This window comes from Paroedura picta, chromosome 1 (assembly GCF_049243985.1).
Source record: "Paroedura picta isolate Pp20150507F chromosome 1, Ppicta_v3.0, whole genome shotgun sequence".
Classification (NCBI taxonomy): Eukaryota; Metazoa; Chordata; class Lepidosauria; order Squamata; family Gekkonidae; genus Paroedura; species Paroedura picta.
In genome coordinates this window covers 59,851,403-59,865,544 of record NC_135369.1, presented here as the reverse complement: position 1 = coordinate 59,865,544, position 14,142 = coordinate 59,851,403, and the positions used below count along the sequence as shown (strand labels likewise).

The 14,142-nt window shown below is 38.7% G+C and overlaps 1 long non-coding RNA gene across 1 annotated transcript; it reads right to left on the bottom strand.

Annotated features, from left to right (window-relative positions):
- Positions 1-238: 238 nt before the first annotated feature.
- LOC143837815 (uncharacterized) lies at positions 239-12,623 on the bottom strand. Its single transcript, XR_013231105.1, has 3 exons — positions 12,540-12,623; positions 6,390-6,442; positions 239-549 (listed from the first exon to the last, which is right to left on the bottom strand). It is a non-coding gene; the product is annotated as an uncharacterized LOC143837815 (long non-coding RNA).
- Positions 12,624-14,142: the final 1,519 nt, after the last annotated feature.

The following is a 14,142-nucleotide window of genomic DNA, read 5'->3' as shown; positions in this document are numbered from 1 at the left end:
GTTTTATAATTAAAGGCATGCCTTGTAAAAGGATATCTAGAAACAAAGCTAATGACTGGCCAGAAACCCAGTAAAATGCCTGAGACCTAAAAGGAATCCAAGATGGAAGAAGAGCTGGTAATAGCTAGGTAAAAATGATCACAACAGTGATAATAGAATTTGTTAAGCATTTATTTTATATAATCTGATTTGTATTTTATTCTTTAAACAAAACATTGTTTCAAATAGAAAATTTACCACATTCTTTTCAATTGGTATAGATACAAAGTTAATATGTTCAACATCTTTGGCCATAACATAACTTCATAACTTGACTCCTCAACATTTTTAATTCTGGGTTCAAATCTCTCTACGATTTAAATGCAACATTTATGCGTCCCATCTGGTTTATGAAATATTGTCACAATATATTCTTTAATTTGTAAAACATTTATAAGATCAGGACTTCCTGTGGATAAAAGGAAACTGCTAAATTGTTATTATGCTGTAGTACTCTACAGAAGCTTGAGGTTATCCATTTTGGATCAGCACTGTGACCTATAAAATAGGCTGGAAGAAAAGTAAAACATATGTAAGCCAAAACAAAATCAACTTTTAAGGAACCATCTTTCTGTGTAGAAAGTATATTTGCTATGATACAGAGAAAGTTAATTATACTAAATTCCCTTTGAGAGAAGTTGTAACTCTGAGAGAAGTTAGTTGAGACAAAATTAAATCCATCTCCATTAATGGGATATAAAATCAACTAATTTCTCTGTATCTGAGGCCATAATAGCTCAACATTTAGTTTTTCTCAGATCTTTTTAGCTAAACTTAGTTATTTCAAAACACTGATCCTCCCTGGAAAATCAGGAAAATCAGCAAACCTCACGCTTCCTCCTGCTTGGAAATGCATGGTTGTAAACCGCGCATCTGCATGTCTCCTCACGGGAGACCCCTCCCACGTTTTCCTTCTGCCTCATTGGGCTTTTGGCTTCCTGATGAGGCTACAAGGGAAAACAAGCCAAACTTCTCCCCCCACTCCTTGGCTTGTCAATCACAGCAAACCACCAATCACAGCACAGCATTTATCTCGCGGACTGAAACTGTCTTCCCCCAGAGCCCTGAAAATAATTTTTTTTAATGAAAGCACCTTCCTTCCACCATTGTGTCTGCACAGAGTTGGCCATAACGCTATTCTAGGTGATCAGAGGCCTTTTGGAATGGCCCACTACATCTGTTTTGTTCAGCACTTTACAGTTGAAATCTCTTGCATCTGTTCCAATCTGGATTCTACATTTGCAGTGTCAGGGTAAGATAGGGCCGGGGTCCCAATCTATACAGTTGTTTGGACACTTTTCAGTATATTCAGTTTGAGGATCCACTTCCAATGATGCCTACCCTGAACTCTGGTGATCTCAATAGACATAATCTAGTCTCAAATATTCCATTCTTGAACAAGATGATTGAATGGGTGGTGGCTGAACAACTACAAGCTTCCCTGGATGAAGCAAGCTGTTTAGATAATGTCTGGTGGTTTTGGGACTGGGACAGCCTCAGTGGCCCTACTAGATGACTTAGAACAGGAGACAGACAAAAGATGTGTGACTCTGTTGATTCTCCTGGACCTCTCAGCAGCCTTTAGTACCATTGATCACAGTATCTTTCTAGACCACCTTCCTGGGCTGGGATTGAGAGGCACAATTCTGCAGTGATTCCAGTCATATGTTAAAGGTAGGTTTCAGAAGATGGTGCTGTAGAAACTTTAAGCTGCTGCCTGGAAGCCATTTTAGAGTGGATATGGGCAAATAAACTGAAGCTGAGTCCTAGTGTAATGGTGCTACTGGTGACTGGAATGTCTGATTCAAGATTTAAGGTTATCTGCTCTGTTAGTCTTCTGCATTTTCTGAAACCTGCTTTCTAGGTAGATCTGGAATCACTGCTGAATCGTGCCTCCCAATCCCACCTAGAACGGTGGTCTAGAAAGATGCACTTCCCTTGAAGGAGTAGGTTTATAAGTAAGGGCTTCTGTTGGACATAGGCCTACTGTTTGATGTGTTGTAGTCAGGAGTACCTTTTAGCATGTTCAACTGGCTAGTCAGCTGTGGCCTTTTCTGAGTAGAAAAGGTCCCTCCTTCCTTCCCAGCATTTTAATTGTTGCTTATATGATTTTGTTTATATTCTAGTAATGCTTTGAATTGTTTTCAGGACATGGTTATTTTGTTGGTTTTAATGGTTTTATTTTGTGTTTTAATTTGTGTTGTGAAATTCCTGGAGATTTCCGAGGTGGAGCCTGGAGACTGTGGAGTCTGGGGAGAGGATGGGGCTCAGCAGGGATGGGATCATAGAGTCCACCCTCAGGAGCAGCCATTTTCTCCACAGAAATCTGTGATCTGGATATCAGTTGTAATTCTGTGGAAGTTGGCAACTCTAGTATATCCAGACATTTTGCAAACATCTCCATCAAATCAAAGATATATTATAATTTATCAAGTCTTTTCAAATGAGATTCTCATTAAAAATTAGTAGTTTCAGATTGAGCATTGTGATATTTGTCTATCAGTGATGACAAATAGTAATAAATCATCCATAATTCCTAAATATCCAGCAGAACTATAAATGTAGTTCACATTCCCTCTTTATTTTAACAGTCTTTGACATTAATTAAAATATGACTGAATGTGGACTATGTTTAGAGATGAGAGGCTTAATCTTGAGGTTTAAACTTTGTGGAAGAGCTATGAAGCTAATATTTGGATTCCAGGGAGAAGAAATTTCCAACACATACTAGCTCAGTCTTTCTCGTACTCCAGTTAAATTGGGAAGGATCTTTGAAACAAGTGACCCTATACTTAGAACTTGTTTGAGGGTGTTACCCTTTTTGCTCTATTCACATCTGAGGATGGTAGAACTAAGAAATAATTTCATTTTCACGACAGTACATGTTAGCTACACTTTCAAAATGTTTCCCAGTTGTGGCAGATTTGGGGTTTTCATTTTGTAAAAACTTCTCTTAATTACACAGTTTTGTTTAGTTACATTTGTGGTTCAGTTAGTTTTTAGTTCTTCAGAAAGCCTCCCAAATGTGTGTGTGTGTGGGGGGGGGGGGGGATGTGTTCATTGCTTGTTCAATAAATATCAAGTGCTCCTGTTAGAAGCATCAAAACTACAGTCCATTAATCTTGAGCAAAATTTTACTTCCTGATCAGAACTTTAACCTGAGAGAGGAGGAGGGGGTGGCTATTGAGGGTTTCTTTTTTCCACATTCGGGAGAATGGCATGCCCCTGTGGGAGACAGTAAATTGAAATTAAGGCTGTTTCAGTTGGCCTACAGGATATGCCTGCAAATGTAGACATATTGAAATGGTGAAAAAGTCTGTTTGTGCCCATTCATATAAAGTGAATGGGTTGTAATGTTCTCCAGCCCTTGGGAATGGTGGCTAGATTGAGGAAAGAAGGCAGGAAGAATGGGATGGATTTGACATAAGTATATTTAAGTGCACTGACGGCTTTTTCTCCTCCCTGTAGTTTAATAGTATATTCCACTGGGGTCTACAAGGAAGAAACAGAGTGAATCCCTACAGCTTTCTTTTTTAACCATAACAAATCTTAAAACAGGTGTGAGCACAGAGAGATCCTCTTACGGCTCTCCCCCCCCCCCCCCCCCAGCCTTTGTAGCCAGCAGAGCTGCTGTGTGCATTATTGTCATTTTGTAGAACTGTGCAGCAGCCGAAGAAGAAGAGAAGGGAAAACTGGGGGTTGAGGAGGGAGCCTAAACAACTGCATATGAGAAAGATACTAATTAAGTATGCTGGTCATGCTGTATGAAATTTACTGTACCATGGATGCCAAGCAAGCATATTAGCCAAAGTCATGGAAGCATAAATAAAACGATTCATCAACACATAGAAATGCCTCATTGGCAGTGAATAATATTTGGATGTGCATGTTGAAGGCCAGGAGGCCCATAATTGTAATTGTGGAGAAGGAAAACATAGAGTGCATGATTATGGAAAGGTATTTTATAATCAGCTTTCAAAGTAGTGAAGTCAAAGGAAAAATTCTTCATCTATTACTGATTGTGTTGCCAGATACAGCCTGGCAATCAGCAGGATATTGAGGGGGGAAATGGAGGTGGGGGTGGCTGTCAATGACAGTATGATATCACTTCCAAGGAAAACCCGGAAGTAACATCACACCTCTTTAAAAATCACCAGAAACAATATTTTAAAGCCTAGAGATACATGATGCTGCTTTCAGGTCTTCCTCAAAACATCATCAGCCCAAGGGGCTTCCCCCCCCCCCCACCGCCACCACTGCTTAAAACTGGGGTTGGTTCCTTGGGAATTCTTTCCCACACCAGGAGGCTGGCACCTTAGTTACTGAACATTTTGTCAATGAAACTGTCATGTTTTGGCCCTAACACTCATGATCACAGTGTACTGGGATGGCTTCTTAAAAGCTACTAAGTGGAAGCTGTTGTCATGGTAGCATAAAGATAATGGTCACATCACAGCAAGCCATTTGGCAGAAGTGGCCGTATGCAACAGTGTATTTTCTCCAGTAACAACTTAAGTAACCAGCACTTTATGGCATTTTATTTACCTAAAGCTCATTGTTGCTGTTGTTTTTTAAGAGACCTGTGCCACTGTACTGCCACCTAGTATTTGAGATGGAGTCATGCCAAAGGAATAAAACTACTAACTGGAGTTCTGTGTACTCATGCCAATGTTCATTTATATATGTTAAAAAATGTAACTAATAATAATTGTGAGCACTTACTGTGACACTCTTTGAAATGTCCATCATTTAATGTGGTGCAGTGGGCAAAGATTATCACTTTGGAGGTCTAGGTTCAAATCCGCACTTTGTTATGAAGCTCACTAGATAAGTCACTGTCCCTCCCAATCACTGTGCCTCCCAGCCTCACCTAATCCGCAGAGTTGTTGTGAGTATGAAATGAAGAGGGGACTGACCTGAATTCCAGAGGAGGACATTATAAACAGAAATCCAGAGATGTGATAGTAATTGGTTGGACATTCAGAACTGACAAAATCAGAGTACAGTTTACACTAACAAATTTACTAACAGTTGTTTGTAATAGTTTATTGTATGACTTTTGATGAAAAGTAACCTGTGGGTGGTTTGATGAAATAAAATGATCTCTTTCCAAATACTATTAATCACAATTCAGTCTAGTTTGCAACCCAGATTGTCACAATGTCCTCTGTTTTTTTGCCTTAAGATTGCTCCCAAGACATTTTCCCATGTCCACTTTGGGGAGCCTTTGTCCCCCTTCCCCCCAGTTTGCCCCCTGTTTCCCCCCAGAATTGTTTCCGCATGTGATAGTGGAGGGACAGGAAATGAAAACTTCCCACCATTTTTTTTAACTTGTCAATCACTGTCACATGGCAAAAATCCCCACTCATCTTCCAGTGCTTTTTTGTTGCATTTGAGCACCATCACCCCTCCAAGTCCAAAATCTTTTTTTTTTAACAAGGTTATTGTTTTATGACATTGCGGTGTTATAACAAGCAAGGACATATCTTTTTTAGTCCCTGGAGGACTGAAAACAAGAAAAACCAAGCCACTGTGTATTTAAAAAAATCAAAACCAAGTACAGCAAAACAATAACTATTTAATGCATAACAAAGGACATGCACAATACAGCAGATAATTATAAATTAAATGCAACAGGCACACCGGAGTCCTGGGTGCCATTCTGGAAGCTGTGAGTGAGGTCCTGCAAGCTAAATAGAGAACACAATGGGTAAGCCAGCTAAATCCCTTGCGTTCTCTGTTTAGCTAAAGCAAATGAAACCAATAGGCAAAAAGTTGTATCTGCTTGAGATTTATTAAGTGCAATCCTAAATAATTTTGCAACCAGAACAGAGTTCCAGGTATTCAGTCCCGCTTTCTATTACTTCTTCAGTGTTTGCAATTGTTGTCTTAATATAACATCACCAGTATTAATCTCAAGAAGATACAACTTTCATTTGCTTTGGGTGTATTTCTATGAGAAACCAACAGTGATTCTTTATATGGACTGTGTTCTCTATTTAGCTTCCAGGACCTCACTCACAGCTTCCAGAATAGCACTTGAGACTCTGGTGGGCCTGCTGCATTTAATTTATAATTATCTGCTGTAGTGCACATGTCCTTTCTTATGTATTAAATAGTTATTGTTTTGCTGTACTTGGTTTGGGGGGAAGAGGAAATTATACACAGTGGCTTGGCTTTTCTTGTTTTTAGTTCTCCAGGGACATAAAAAAGACCTTGCTTGTTACAATACCGCAACGTCATAATGCAATAACCCTGCTTTTCATGGAATGAACTGTGAATTCATGAAAATCTGTATACAAGTTGAACGTGTCTGTAAGTCTGAAACATTTTCTATTATAACAAAGTACCTGATCTTCACCAGAATGATGAATTAAGTAGACTCAGCAATTAACTGAATGACCTTAGGAAGCAAAAGATAAATGTCTTATTATCTTTTTCAAGTGATTATAGGCTGGAGGCTTCATACAAAAGTTTTGATCTGGATATTCATTCAGGGGTCTGGGATCAAGTTGCAAATTTTACGGCTTGTCCCAGGCCTCCTATCTCCTCCATCCCTTTGATTTCCACTGATTTTCTGAATGGATATTCCTCCAGCAAGTTGATACATGATACGTATGTTTTCAAACTAAAATAGAATAGTCTCATCAGAAGTTTTTTGTTTCAGAGAGGGGGGGGTATCAAAAAGAAGTCTTAGGGGGGAAAAGTAGAATCTACCATGTATAATTATGTACTTGTACCATTTTTTGTTTCATTACTGTTTACAAAACAGCTACTGGAAAAAATAATTTGGTTACAAGTCTAAAGTTTGGGTTTCTTGTTTGCTTTAATTATCTTCTGGTTGCATCCACAGGATTTCAACAATGGCTTCGAGAGTGCAAAATAGCTCCAGGAAAAGTTAGTACCATTTCAAACTTGTAGAAAATGTCATGGTATGCCAAATAACTTTTCAGATTGTGAACACCAGGATATATTGATACAAACAATTCTGAATCTCTCTCTCACACACACACACACAATTACCATCAGCCGACCCTGAGAGTTTCCAGAAACATCTTGATGAAGCTCTGCCAATCATTTAGTAGACGCAGTGCCACTTTTCCTGACTGTTTTATTAACTAGTTTCTCTTCCAGCTATAATTTACAGTGTTCAAAAGTAGACTACATGCAGTTACAGGCTTCACTACTCTTGATGCAAATGGTAACATTAACTGGGAACACAATGCACTTCTATAGGACTTTTTTCCTGGCTCTCTGGTTCTCTGAATTCTTTCAACAACTGCTTCTATTACAAGTCATAATTCCTCCTTGTGGATTTTTTTAACCTGGCATAAGGACAATGTGTAATTCAAAATAAATCTATATTGTCCCCACACCCTATAATGGTATTACAATGACAATTTTATTATGCTCATAAAATTTTTGCAGCTTCCCTGCAGCTCACTATAATTTCACCAACAGTTTAAAAACTCTTAAATGATATTTTCCAAAATGGAGATGAATGGGTGTCAGTATGAATGCATTCCTCATTGTGTAAGAGACTTTTCCACCCCTTTCCTTTTGCCAAGTACAGAGAAAAAGCAAATCCATTCAACTGTTTGTCAACTCCCATTAGAAATATTTCATACTAATAAAATTTACAGACTTGGTTTCCAATGGATACTGCCAGAAAAGTCCATGATTGCTAAATCAGTGCTTATACACCGTTTTGCCTTATGAATTTCTGGACATCATTTGACATATATAAAGGCGAGTGCTGTCAGCTGAGTCAGCAAGCGGAGAAACATTTCTTTAAGCCGGGCTTACTAAATAAAGTGAAAATTCATTACCAGCACAGTAGTACTAATCTATAAAATACTCCACATAAATTTTATAACAAAGGTATACAGTCTACATTTTGAGTTATAAGAACAGATGTAGCTTATTCTGCTAACCTCAGCTAGAAGTAGTAAATTAGATTGTATTTCTTTGACCTTTCAAATAAGTCAAGGTTGGCTTTTGTTTTCAACATATTATGGTCTTTTATATCTTTAAAAAAAACCATGCTGTATTTGAATGTATCTGATGGCCTTAGTAAAAATCTGCTAGATGAATTTCTATCACTTGTCCATAAAAGAGAAACAGTGAGTTTTTCTGCACGCCATAAATTTAGCATCATGCTTGCCTGGTGAAGAGGCTGTATTCCGGCTGCTTCACATGACATCATCAACCTCCTGTGGCCGGCAAACTGCTCGCTATATCCACCATTTTAAAGTGCGAGTTGGTGAATCCCTAAAATGCGCTATCCCCCAGCAGACAACCAGCAGTCCAGCATCAAAAGAAATGTATGGAGGCGAAGAAGTGCTACCTCTACTTCCAATGTCCCACTCCAGGGATGGGAATTTCTTTTCTTTTTTAAAGGTGAACTGCTTGTAGCAACAAATAGGTGGACAAGCATGCAGAAATAATTTTTTTCTAAAAGTTTTGACACAAAGTATGCCTCTCTGAAGTCTCCCCCCCCAAAAAAAAAAATCAGGAATGTGATTAATTTAAGTATCAAGACTTGTGATACCATAAGGAGTGGCATTCAAAAAGCACTATGAATCTATGATTATAGCATAGGTGTTTAAACAGAGAAGTGTGAATTAAAAAAAATAGCAGGCATCGCGGGGCCTTTAAAACATGGAGAAAGGGGATTGGTTGCCTGGATTGACTGACAGGCAGAAGAGAGTTGTGTATAAAGTGTGTTGCTCTCTTCTGCCATTTCCAGCAGCACTTGTGGAGGGTCAGAAGTGCAAAAAGTGCAAAAAGGCAGCAGACAAGAGCGAGACTGCAAAAAGGTGAGGAGTAGCCGGGAGGCGTGATAATATTTAGCGCTATGCCTTTTAGCTGGAGTAACGCTATTTTTACTGATGAGCGGAAATGCTGAGTGGATTCTTTAATAACAACACATAAATTAGAGTACTAATGATTGAAATTGCAACCAGTTTGATTAAATATTATATGGTAAGTATGTGTGTATGTATATGCATATGTATGTATGTATATGCATATGTAGAGCCTCTTGTGGCGCAGAGTGGTAAGGCAGCCGTCTGAAAGCTTTGCCCATGAGGCTGGGAGTTCAATCCCAGCAGCCGGCTCAAGGTTGACTCAGTGTATCAGTTAATGGGAAGGACAGTTTCCTCACCTTCTCCTCAATTATAGGCTTCCCATGTCCATCAGTTCAATCCCAGCAGCCGGCTCAAGGTTGACTCAGCCTTCCATCCTCCCGAGGTCGGTAAAATGAGTACCCAGCTTGCTGGGGGGTAAACGGTAATGACTGGGGAAGGCACTGGCAAACCACCCCGTATTGAGTCTGCCATGAAAACGCTGGAGGGCATCACCCCAAGGGTCAGACATGACTCGGTGCTTACACAGGGGAAACCTTTTATATGCATATGTATGTATGTATATGCATATGTATGTATGTATGTATGTATGTATATGCATATGCATATGTATGTATGTATGTATGTATATGCATATGTATGTATGTATGATATATATATGAAATGGGTGGGAATCCAAGAACTGATCTGGGGAGATGAAGTTGGCTGGAATTTGCAGAGTTCTGATAAGAGAAAAAACATTCTTATCAGAACTGATAAGAGAAAAAATCTTCTTGACATTCCAAGCACTGAAACACACTGAGAGGGAAATGAGAAATAAGATAGAAGAGAAAAGACTTGATTTTTATTACATTTGGATAGCAATGCTTTAAAATAGTATTGAACAAACTGGGAATTTGTTAAAGTTTGTTATTCTTTACCCATCATTCATATGGCTTGAATTTTTCCCACATTCAGCATTATTTGTTTTATATTCAACATTATTTGCTTTATTTATCTGCCTTTCCAAAATTCAACTCTGTAAACATCATCAGATTCTTACAAAAACCATGGAACACATCAAAATGACTAGATTTGTAGCACGTCATATGACATACATAAAGACGAGTGCCTTTATAAATTTTTGAGCATTAACATTTCTTGTTAATGAAAATAGCAATGAATATATTTCAATAGGATAATCCTTAAACCTGTTTTCAAGAGGAGAGATGAAAAAGTGGGCAGGTTACATGGTAGATAAAAGCCAGAAATCAGCTTACTCTGAGACTTAGTGATGTCAGAAGGCCTGGCTGCATGACAAATAAGTATGTAAGCAAGTAGGTAAGTAAATCATTGTAGCTTCTGATTGGCCTTGGGTTTAACATAGTCAAGCACAATCAGCCATTAAATTCTTCTGGTGGGGCTGCCAAATTTTCCATCAGTCACCACTAGCAAGGTTTTATTTATATATAAACAGGCATGATCTGAGTATCAAAACTTAGAATTCATCAACTGTGTTCTGCAACAATTCTTAACTTCTCTATTTGAAGTGGGAAATATCTCCCTTTACCCTTTGAAATCACTATGAGCATACATATTTCAAGGTCAGAGAGGCAAAATGAGCAAAAATGGACAAGCAATGCATTCCGTCCTCACTGCTGCCCAAGTAGGAATGAGACTACTAATCATATAACAACATGCACCACTCCCATGAATGCCAGTACCATCAAAATTTACTTAAAAATAAAGAAATTGTGTAAAATTACATAAATGTATAATGTATGGTAAATGTATATAAGTGGCCCATTATAGACAGTTACAATTAGCAAGTGCCTTGCTTTGCAAGGTAAATAAACATCTGTAATTCAATTCTGATATAAAATGGTAAAATGGTATCTGGTGTGCACCAGAATTGTATTACACATGTTTATTTATCCTGCAAGTTAAGGAACTTGCTGATTGGAAAGTCATGATATCATACTGCACTTTTGTAGCTTTAAACTCCTTTAAGACTGATACATTTTTATAATAAACAGCCTCCATAGGTAGGAATATTTTGGAGTTGGCTCAACATTGGCTACACCCAATATGTTCACATGTTCAGTCCTACAAAGCAGGTTGACTGTAACTTAACTATGCCCCAATTTGTAACCAAGAAAGTCAATCAAAATGGTAGATCAAGAAGAGAACTTGTACTGTTTTTTTTTTAACTATTGCTTTGGTAATAACAATTCTTTCTCATCATGAGTGTGCATGTTCAAACATAATTTTCAATCAAAATGAAATTTTAAATCCTATTCATCATAAATAAGAGTGAAACTGAAGTGAAAACACAAGAGATTCAAATCCCTAGAGGATACTTGGAAGGTATTTAAAACCACACCAATTGAAGTCCAAACAGTTGGACTGGGCACGAACTAGCTCACAAACTGAAATTCAGCATGAACTTGGCCAGTTCTGAGCACTTGAACCAATAGTCATTTACCTGATTTTCAGGCTATTTAAACTGAGCAACATGGATTTGTAGGTGACCTGTTAGGTTTAAATGGCTGCCAGCAATTCGACTGATCAGTTTCACTTTCTTCTGCTTCCAAGCTGCAAGCTATTAAATCCATTTTGCCTCCCCCCCACACACACACTTCAAAGCAGGGGGGAGCAAAATGGATGGGGTAAATGGATGCCAGCCATTTAAGCCTTCTCCGGTAATCCCTCCACTTTCTCACCAGTTTGGGTCAGGGCTTTGTGTGCCGTGGAGACCTTCTGTGAACTGACACACAGTTCAGGGCATGTAATCTCTGTGGTGTAGTAGAAGTTTCAACCGCACACACCCCTTGTCATTTGTCTTCCTGAGGGTTGTAGACCACTGTCTGAAGCCCCAGTCCTCTGCCCTTCAGAAATTAAGGAGGAAAATCTGTCCATAAAACGGCCTTCATAGCGATACTTTAAGAATGTCCCCATGTCTCTATGGTCTTTAACATAGATTAGAGAACATTACTAGAGCATCATCCAGGAGTGATGTTACATCCTTCCCAAACTCCATCTTCCTAGGCATCACCCTAAAAATCTCCAAGCATTTGTCAAGGCACTGCTGACAACTCTAGCCCAATTCAATTTATTTCATGCTCAGAGCCCCTTCGGTTATAGACCCAGAGGACTGGATTGTATCTTTTACACTCTAGTTGCAATGATAAGATGAAAAACAGGATCATCTGAATCTACTCTATTCCTGACTGTTGATTTTGGAGAGCAAACTAATCAGAAAGACTTCATTCTTATCATTTATGAGAATGATATTGGCAACCTTTGGGAAGCTTTTTGTCCTCTTTAATGTCAACTCCAAGTTATCCAACTGAAATACAAGTTTTTGTATTGCAATCCATGCTATGGATCGCTTGAAGTTTATGCAGTGTCTAAGGAGAGGAGAGAGTAATTTACATTTGGAAAAGTATGCTTGAATGGAAGACAAGGGGGGAAACGGAAAAGGAAAAGCTTCAAATGTGGAATGAATGTGCTTTAGCTAATGGATCCCAATATATCACTAACTCACATTAACTCTTACGCATGACAGTTTCCTCATTTTACACCAGTGTCCAATTAATCCCAAACAATAAAATATCATCCTTTGCTGTGCTGATGTCCCTATATGATACTTACCTCCATGTGTTGGAAGGAGACTTGGTGGGGTGGCAGAAAGCAAGCTGTGAACACAAGTAGACTTCTAGACTGAATTCTTTTACATGATATATAGAAGGGAAGATCGTCCATCACCGTTATAAGCCATAAAGCTGACAAGGAAAAAAAGAAAATATGACTAGTTGGGTTGGGGAGAAAAGGGCTACAGGGGGAACCATAAAATGAATATTTCATGATGAATTAGTTTGTATTTTCTGTTTTCATTTCTGACACATGGAAGGAAATGCTCCATGTTTTTTTAAGGAAGTGCAAATTTCTCCACTTCATCCATTTTAAATCCTCACCCTCAGGCATTTTGAACTGAAGCATAAAAGCCTAGGTGCCTTAAATGGACATAATGATTCCCTACAGACTCTGTCCTCATCAACCCACTAACAGTTCAACAGAGCTCAAAAAGGAAAACGATTTTATAGCAATTTGGCATCATCCATTTACAGAGAGAGGTTCATATGGCGCATCAATTTATTCTCATGGTTTCTTTACCATATTTGATGAAATATAAGATGCAACTGGAACAAGCACCTTAGGAAAAAGGGCCATAAATTTTGAAATAGTGCTATAAAAACACAGTGTGTTAATGTGAAGCAAGTTACAGACTTGAAAGAATCTGCAATGGCTTGCTTGTATAGCAGTAATACAATAGGGCTGCAAGTTACAGATGGCATATCTTTTAAAAAATATACTCGTCTAGAATCAGTGACAGTGCAATGTGCAGACGTGGGTTATAACAATTCAGAGACAAAAATGGGAAGGAGACGTGGGAGGGGGAAAGCGAAAGGATCTGAAAGTGGGTTTGTGAGGAAACTGCAATCAGATCCATTGCACTTGGTAAGCAGAATATAACAATAAAAGGCAAAATGATACATTGCTATGCAATATTCTCCTGATCTACTGGAGTCATCAGAATAAATTTATATCAGTGGATCTGAGAGGTTGGCAACATAAACAATGAACCTGGTATGTGTTCTGCCTGTAACCATTACTCACTGGTATGATTTTGTACTAATGCCATACAGTTCAACAGAAATGCTTCATACACAGTGGGAAGACCAGACCCACTTCTTCTATTTGGGTGAGACACTGCTTCTTCCTTGCTATCCCACTTACAGATGTGTTGTGCCTTTACTATTACAAGAAAAGTTTTCAGCAGAGCCAAACCCAATCTTTTCAAAAGTCTACCCTAGTCAAATGACCCTGTGATTCAGTCAATTATAAGGGCCATTCCACACAACTTAAGTGTAGCTGTAGTCTAACCTTATGTAAACGCTACTAATTTAACTTTCCGCATGACTTCCAAACTCCAGCAACAATCGGAATTTTATAGCGTTTAGGGGAAATCCAAAAAAGTGTATTCTCCCTGAAAAAAACGCTACACTTCTGAGAACAAGCCGCAACACAACAGCAAAAGACATGTGCATTCTCAAAATAGCGGTAGAAAGAATGTCCCTCCCTAGCTCTCGCCCCCGAGCTTTCAGAGACACGCTCGCCATTTTTCCCCCCTTAAACTGACGAAAGCAACGAATAAGCGAGGCTTCTCCGGCTGAAGTTTCTCCACAGAAGTGTT